At 39.4% G+C, this 8,355-nt stretch overlaps 1 pseudogene; it reads left to right on the top strand.

Moving 5' to 3' along the window:
• Positions 1-3,152: 3,152 nt before the first annotated feature.
• Positions 3,153-8,355, top strand: part of LOC117462632 (rho GTPase-activating protein 12-like) — an 81,288-nt pseudogene continuing 76,085 nt past the window's right edge.

Here is an 8,355-nt window from a genome sequence, read left to right as displayed (position 1 = left end):
TCACTCACACATGCTTTTTTCCTGAAACCTGTTAATCTAGATTCTAGGTGAAGGGTGCTCATATTTCAGTGTATTCTTTTTGGTGTAGACCCTGTGGTTCTTATTACATTAAATACTATTGACATACTGATATTTTTAGACAACACTGTTCTTGAAACTTAATAGTTTTGGGTCAAGCACTTTCTCATTCGTCTAGAAAGATCCTAAAGTATTTTTGTATTTATTATTATATAGAAATTAACAATCATAAATACTTAATTGAAATTGGGTTATGTTAACTTCCTCCAATTCTAAAATGGAAAGATATTTAAAAAAACATCGGTGTATGATGGACTTTTATCTGTGATTATAGGAGAAATGTGCTGATGCTGTATTAGTTTTGGGTTGAACCATCTCGTTCAACTATTCTAAAATAAAAATATTTAAATATCCATTCCAATTCAACGGTATTGCTATAGTACATTGTAAAGTGCTGTACATTATTGAATATATGTATATATTTAAAAAAAAACATAAATACATTTAAAAAAACATTTATACGAAGTCACCATTTCGAGATGCACTTTTAGATAACACTTTAATGCATCAATAATAATCAAAACATGTATTTAATATTCTGAAATAGACCAATCTGCAGAATGAGTACTTTTGGTACTTTAAGTATATTTAGATGCTAATACTTTTAACAGTATTACAGATTATTCCTACTTGTACTCAAGAACATGATCTGAGTACTTCTTTCAACACTGGTCAGATAATAACATTACATGTTACTTGTTAGACGCTTTTATCCAAAGCGACTTCCATACTCGATACTGTGTGTGGGCAATCCCCACAAGAGCAATTTTGGGGTGAAATGTCTTGCCCAGGGACACAACGACATACTGACTGCAGTGGGGTTTGAACCTTGCTCCCCTGATCCGAACACCAACGCACCATCCACTGAGCCATACGCCTAATAACAAGTAAGGGTAATGTGTAGCGCAGGGACGTGCACAGACATTTGGAGGGGCTATTGCTCTAAACAGGAAAAAGGCCCCCCCCCCCCGAAAAAAAATATAAGACCAAAACGACTATTACATTAGCAATTCACATCATCATCTCATAACAAAATAAGCTAGGCAACTACTTGCATTCGGTGACTTGATTTTTAAAATGAAAACCAGGGACATTTTTTGTTTTGCGGTCCATATCTCATTAAAATATCTAATGTTAGTAACTATTAAAGAAAAAATGGGAACAATTCAATGTAGTTTGACCATTGTAACTGCTGTGCAGATACTGATAAAATAGGGCTTATAATTACCTTAAATAAACTCACTAATTAAACCAGTGAAATACACCTTATTCTTATCATTCTTTATGAGCGCTATAACGGTAAGGTATCTAATTACTTATTTATTTAGTATTCCATAACTTAATAAACGGAGATGGTCAAATTAAAGTATAGAGACATGGCAGAAATCCTACAATACAGCGGGACGGGTTCTCCTGTGAGAGGGGATCAAGGAAAGAGAGCGAGTGGCGCGTTGAGGGAGTTTACAGAGCAGATGAAAAGACACAGAAGTAACCGATGGTGTCAAGAGGAAGTAAAGTCCCTGCCATGAGGAAACTCAAAATCCAACACTAGAGGTGGTCTTAACGCACCGGCACCAATACAGTAGCTTATAATACATATTATATATATATATATATATATATAATACATAACGTGTGTAATCACACACTTAGCGATATAGAACATAAATAATAAAAACGTAGGCCTACCTGGTTTAAAACACTTCATGGTCATACTGTAGAATGAGTTCACACCCTTTATGGTTCACACTGCAACGAGTTTTTCATTCAAAATTTCGCGGGCAATTACATGTAAGAAGAAGGAGAAGAAGAAGAAATAAAATAAGTAGTAGAAGAAGAATGAAGCTGGTGTGTTTCACGCAGCGAGACACTACAATACTAATTGTGGGTTTATCATGTTGATTCGACCACAACAGGGGGGCAGGTCAGTCAAAAAGGGGAAACGGGCCGTTGCCCGGGCAACATTAGCCCGTACTTTTATATATACAGTCTATGGCCCGTACCTGTGCACGCCCCTGGACTGTAGCGAGGCGTCGGGCTCTTGATCAGCCTGTCGGGTGTTCTTTTACCCATAATGACCGCCTCGCTGCACAGTGTCCCTGATATACTTTATTGATCCCACATTTGGAAATGTTACATTACAGCAGCATGTAAAACAAGGCATTGCACATCATTTGAAATGAAAAAGAGATGAAAATAAACGATTATAAAATAGAAACATCCCAAAATAGAAAATAAAACGGTACTAAAAAAGTAATATACCTATATATATATATATATATATATATATACGTTGACCGTGAAGCTAAATAAACTGTAAACCATCTGACAAATATAACACTATTGAAGGGCCACATTACAGCTTACTCATACTCAATATATAAAAGTAGGATACTATATATATTTTTTTATCATGAAACCAATGTGGAGTGATACATCTTCTAATAGACGATCTTATAGTATTGTCAAATTACATCATATTTGACTGTACTCAGATTCCCTCATAATTATATGTTGTGTAAATATTAGCTTTTATAGTCGTGGTATTTTTTATTTTGCTACCTATTCTTCTTTCTGTGTCTCTGTATGCACCACTAATACCAAAGCAAATCCCTCGTAAAACTACTTGGTAATAAAACCCATTCTGATTCTGATACTAAATCATAATTTCGAGACACTTGATGAATTATGGTGATTATTTCGTTAATATTTCTCATTATATTTTCATCACCTTAGTTCAATGACAATATTTTTTTACTGCACATATTTTATTTCATTCTATTTCAATGTAAATACTGCTTTATTTCATTTTTAATTTTACTATATTTTTCTTATTTTGTAATGTTATTATAGTGTTCTTAACATAGTTCTCTATCTGTGTTTTTTTTAATAGTTGTTTTATTTGTATGTATGCACCACGACATCAAGTCAAATTGTCAACCTAATAAATCTGTTTTTGACTCCACTGAAAACAATAGTAGTGATACATCTTCAATAGACGATTTTTGCCAAAGTTGTTGCGGACATGCTGAGTCCGCGGGAGCGCGCCTGCTGTGGATTACACCGGCCAGGGAAGAGCAGGAGACGGGGGCGCGCTTTCTGTGGATTACACCGGCCAGGGAAGAGCAGGAGACAAACTGACAAACTGACAAGTGAAGAGCCAGGTTCACACGGTGCTCCGTCGCGACTTCACCGGGAAACTTTACCAGATTTTAGCCTCACTCTGGAGCCTTGGAGTGAGTTTCTTCTTCCGCCACGGACTGTCCCGCCCCAGAAGAGAAGGTACGTTAAGGTGCGAATGTTTGGGAGTGTTTAGCAGGAAGGCTAATTAGCTAGCTAATGTTAGCCACAGATTAGTTTCTGTAAATAATTACAGACAGGAGCTGCAACTCTGTGTTAACTTCACTATTAGTTAAAGGTGAGATTTAGTTCACACACGTATTCCCATACTGTAAAGTTCACTAACAGAGGTGGGAAAAGTATTTGAGTAAAAGTACCAGAGTGTAGGAATACTGTTACAGTAAAAGTCCTGCTTTCAAAATGTTACTCAAGTTAAAGTATTGGCATCAAAATATAATTAAAGTACCAACAGTTAAAGTAGTGATTATGCAGATTGGCCCTTTATGGCTTGAACATGTGTCTATAAATCATAGTAGGTCTTGTTAATATAGTGTTGTATGCACTGATGTGTTGTCATTAAATCAGCATGCACTTATTTGCAATAGTGAGTCCTTACTTGCTATTACTTACGTTAATTTAAGTATGTTGGTAAGCAAAACATGGTGTCAATGTTATATATGTTATGCAATTATTATTTGTATTGTATCTTTTGTAACTCTGCCTCAAGAATTTCCTTCAGGTTAAACAAAGCATTACCTTACCTTACCCATTTGACCTATATGTAATGATTTACTGCTTTGTTGTTGGGTTACTCTACCCCTAACCCTCTTCTTGGACATTGCATTGCATTGAGACTCTTGGTTTTGGAATTTTATTTAGATTCACAAAGTTATTCTCCTATACGTATGATAGACATTAATTGCTATTTTGTGAAAGACTACTAGTTAAAGTCATCCAAAGCGAAATCAAGTATTTATTGCAGCTTTCAGATACATTCTCAAATAGCACGAACACCATCCATCACATGATCTTTGCTGCCTGAATGATGAGGAAACCTTTTGATATGTCCGAGGAAGTGTACTCACTGTATCGAAGGAACGACGTAATGCCATGTTTGATTTGTGTCAAGTGTTGATTCCCACAGCCTGCTCCCATTCCTTCATTGAGCAATCTGCCTGTCACTAAACACGCCTTTTGTGTTTTATGTATGTTCCCATTCACTTTAAGCAGGCTGTGGTTGGTAAAGTGACACATTGTGGTCACTGACAGTTGCACGAGACCCCGGGGAGTGGAGTTTCGTGGTGAGAGGCGCGTAACTGGGACAGCCTGTGCTGCATGTGGGCGTCTAGGGGAGAGTCGACCTATATGTGGTGTGAATACGTGCGGAGGGCACCGTGCTGTTCCTAACAGGCTCTGCTAGTTTCTGATTTTAGGAATTGTGATTTCAGTTTCCGATTTTTAAGGATTTATTTTAGTCCAACCATAATCCCAGAAAAAGCCAATTCTCCACCTTATAATAATAATAATAATAATTCCTTACATTTATTATAGCGCTTTTTCAATGACTCAAAGCGCTTTACATATACACACACATTACACCCTTTTGATGCTTTAGATTGTTCTCTATTTTTAAATCGTGTGCAGAGAATGTAGGGCTGCTCAATTAATCGTATTTTAATCGTAATTACGATTTTGGCTTGCAACGATTACGAAAACAACGTAATCGAAATAAAACGATGACTTTATTATTATTATTTTTTTTTGGTTTTTCAGTTGAATTCTACTTAAAGTTCAGGGTAATCAACTGTTAAAAACATAATGTTCAATTTGTTTTCAATAAATGGATGTTTTCAGAGTAAATGGATAATCGTTTTTAATAATCGTGATATCAATTATTGACCCAAATAATCGAGATTATGATTTTTGCCAGCCCTTGCAAAATGGGCTAATATGCGAAACTTAAATCTATCAGAAACACGTTACACAAATCTCATTTGCAAACGTTTTGGAGGGATTGTTTGAGTACCAAAGAAAGCAGTTTGTCTGAATAAACGTATGTAAAATCATATCTGTGTTTCTAAAACGTTGACATCTTGGCTGTTCTGTAACGACAACACACGAGCATTCAAATTGAGCTTTGTGAGCCTGATAAGATCATTCCGCTTCTCTTTAAATAACTGAGGGAGAAATGTGCTCTCTGCTGAAAAGAAGTCACTCGGAGTAATCAGAGGCAGCCGGGCTCTGGACCTGGACGAGTGTCATGTGAGAATGCATGAAGAAAGACTCTCCGTGTTTCACCGGAAACATGTTAGGCATTTAGTGTTGGAAAACTATTCCCAAGGTGCTGCTTTTTGTTGTTCCTGAGGGCGGGAGGAAATGGGAGGGTGTGTTTCCTACATGTGCTGACAACGGCACATTTCTTTCACCACTAACAGTCAAATGGATCCACACGCACTTCTCCTCAGCTGAGGCCTTGCCATGGCGTCCTGTAGCTCTGCGTGGTTGTATTCTTCGGATGCACCCCACGGCGCACTAATGTTAATCGTATTACCATCACATCAAATGAAGGTGCTTCCTCTGATTTAGCTGATTGGACTCTGAGAATATTTGTCCACTGATGCTGGAGCTTAATCTACACGGGATGAGTGAAAGAGACAACAGCCAGTTCAGGTGCTTAACCCTATAGATGCCTTTTTAATTTGATAAGATGAACCAGAAAGGCCTAATCAATGTGTGTGTTGTGTGTGGACTTAATCAGCATCACTCATTTCTGTATGCTAGGTTATTTGGTTATTTGGAAAGATACCTACCGTACTTTTCGGACTATAAAGCGCACCTGCATATAAGCCTCAGCAGCTAAATTGTCCGTCTGTCTTGCTCTCGTTCTGTCTCTCGGTTCCACTTTTACTTTGGCGCGCTACCTGTCTCACTCTTTTCCGGCCTCCAGCTTTTCCCGCTGGAGCCGAGAAGGGTCTAGCTGCGGCCGCGGCCAGTACACGGCGGTACACGATGGTACACGACACGCCCACCTGACACGACACTAGCTGCGGCCGCGGACAGTGGAGGTTGAACCAAGCCCCAGGAGTGCGCCGGAGTCTTGTGGCCAAACGGCGGTACTACACTTGTGGTCTCTAACTCGTTGGATAATTTTTTTTAAACTAAATAAACTACCCAGTATGAACGTTCCCGGGTAGCAGTTCTCTTCCCTCCCTTCAATCTAACCCTTCCCTTCCCCCCATCCTAACCCTAACCACTCCCTACCTTTTTAGCTAATCCTAATCTTCCTTCCTTCCTCCCTCCTAAACCTAAACCCCAAAACCTCTCCTACTGTAAGAAATTAAAATCAATGTTTATACTACATGGGCTGTATGATGTAAATCTCGTCAATTCGCTTTTAACGGTGGTGCCTCTCAGCCACCGTAGTGTCGTGTCAGGTGGGCGTGTCGTGTACCGCCGTGTACTGGCCGCGGCCGCAGCTAGACCATATTGCTGGAGCCCGCCGCTTAAAGGTGGCGGGCGCGGACCGGTCATAGAGCCCATAGCGTTAAAGGTGGTTAATTTTACCTGTAAAATCCATAGATTTAGGAGGTTCCCTAGTGGCCGTTAGCTGTACAAAAAAAATGGGGAAAAAGTCGCGGCTTATAGTCCGAAAAGTACGGTATTTGTCGGATGAGAAAGAAAGGGGCAAGAATGTTTTGCCATTTAAAGGTTAAAATAATTATTTGGTCTATAAAATGTTAGACAATAATGAAACATGTAATCCTAATTTCCTAAATGCCAATCTTCAAATAGTTGGACGACTAGCAAAAGCTAAAAAAATCAGTTTATCGTCACATTGAACAAGAACATCTGTACCTTAAAATCAGGAAGCTAAACTCATTGAAATACTAACTCGACAATGAATCGTTTATCACAACAGTGTCCCTACTTTTCTGTCGATTGACAAAAAATGTAATCAAGTATTTGTTTCAGCTCTAAAAAAAGTAGTTTTCACTTTCATTCTTGAATTTGCGGGTTTGCGATGAACCTCAGAACTCGGGCAGGATATTGACGAGGAGTGAATTAGTGAAAAGCAAACAACCAGGGCAACGTTGCAAAGGACGGCAGGAAATTAACTTTTGTCTTTCTTCCGCAGAGATTTAACTTCCCAGACAATCAAGAGAGAAGCAATACTTCCTGAACGAACTCGCTAAGGAATGTCATAGTTTCTGTTAAGCCGGGTCGAGAAGGTAGTTCCCTTTGCTTTGAGTTAGTATTCCCAGAACTGGTGAAAGACGGGATGTGTCGCAACTTAAAGGTCCCCGATTATACTGTTGTCCATCAATATATTACAGGTCATACGAAACATGTCTCTGAAGTGTTTGGCTCCAAACAGATCATTGCAGCATTACCCATAATCCCCTCTGTTTCAAAAGTGCTGATTCTCTGGGTGTTTCTCATTCTCGAGTAAAGCTGCTCCAAAGCCACTATTTCAAGCATGCTACGTCATCGAGTTGCCGCCGAAGGACCTGTTCCAATGTCCAGCATACTTGGAATTCTACCGAGCCCGGCGTACTTCGTTTGGAGACAATTTCGAGGCTACACATGTGTAGACCCCGCGGTCTTAAAATCCCCACAATTGCTTTGCGCACGGACCAATTTCCCCAAATCTGTGGCGGAAAATGTAAGGCGGGGCCTCTCATATGACGCACACCTGCTCGCCTGTTCCACTCTTCGTTTTCCAAATTCCAGGAAGGATTCTTGCCTCGCTTCTGAAGCAAGACGCTCGGAAGACATGTGCTACCAAGCAAGCGTACTCGAGATTGAAAGAAACACCCACAGTCCTGTTACTTTAGATGAAATAAGGAGCCCCTCCCCACGCCCCCATGCCCCCACACTCAGAGAGAGATTTGGTTACAAAGAACTCAATGGTGCTCTAGGAGGAGATTCAGGTGATAAGGGGGGGGTTACCCTGGTTGCTGATTGGCTAATGGTTACACAAGACAACACATCGTTATGACATCATAAAGTGTCCAAAATCTGATCAGCTCATTTTCAGACAGGTTTTTATAGAAATGGATCAAAAAGAGAGAAAATCTTTGTTCCTGAAACTTTCAGAGTCTCTTTCCACAGAGGGGACACATGTTGATGTAGAAGAGACATGAGGAAGAGGGGACA

This window comes from Pseudochaenichthys georgianus, chromosome 17 (genome assembly GCF_902827115.2).
Source record: "Pseudochaenichthys georgianus chromosome 17, fPseGeo1.2, whole genome shotgun sequence".
NCBI lineage: Eukaryota > Metazoa > Chordata > Actinopteri > Perciformes > Channichthyidae > Pseudochaenichthys > Pseudochaenichthys georgianus.
Note: the sequence above shows the minus strand (reverse complement) of the source record. Positions and strands in the feature narration are given on the sequence as shown.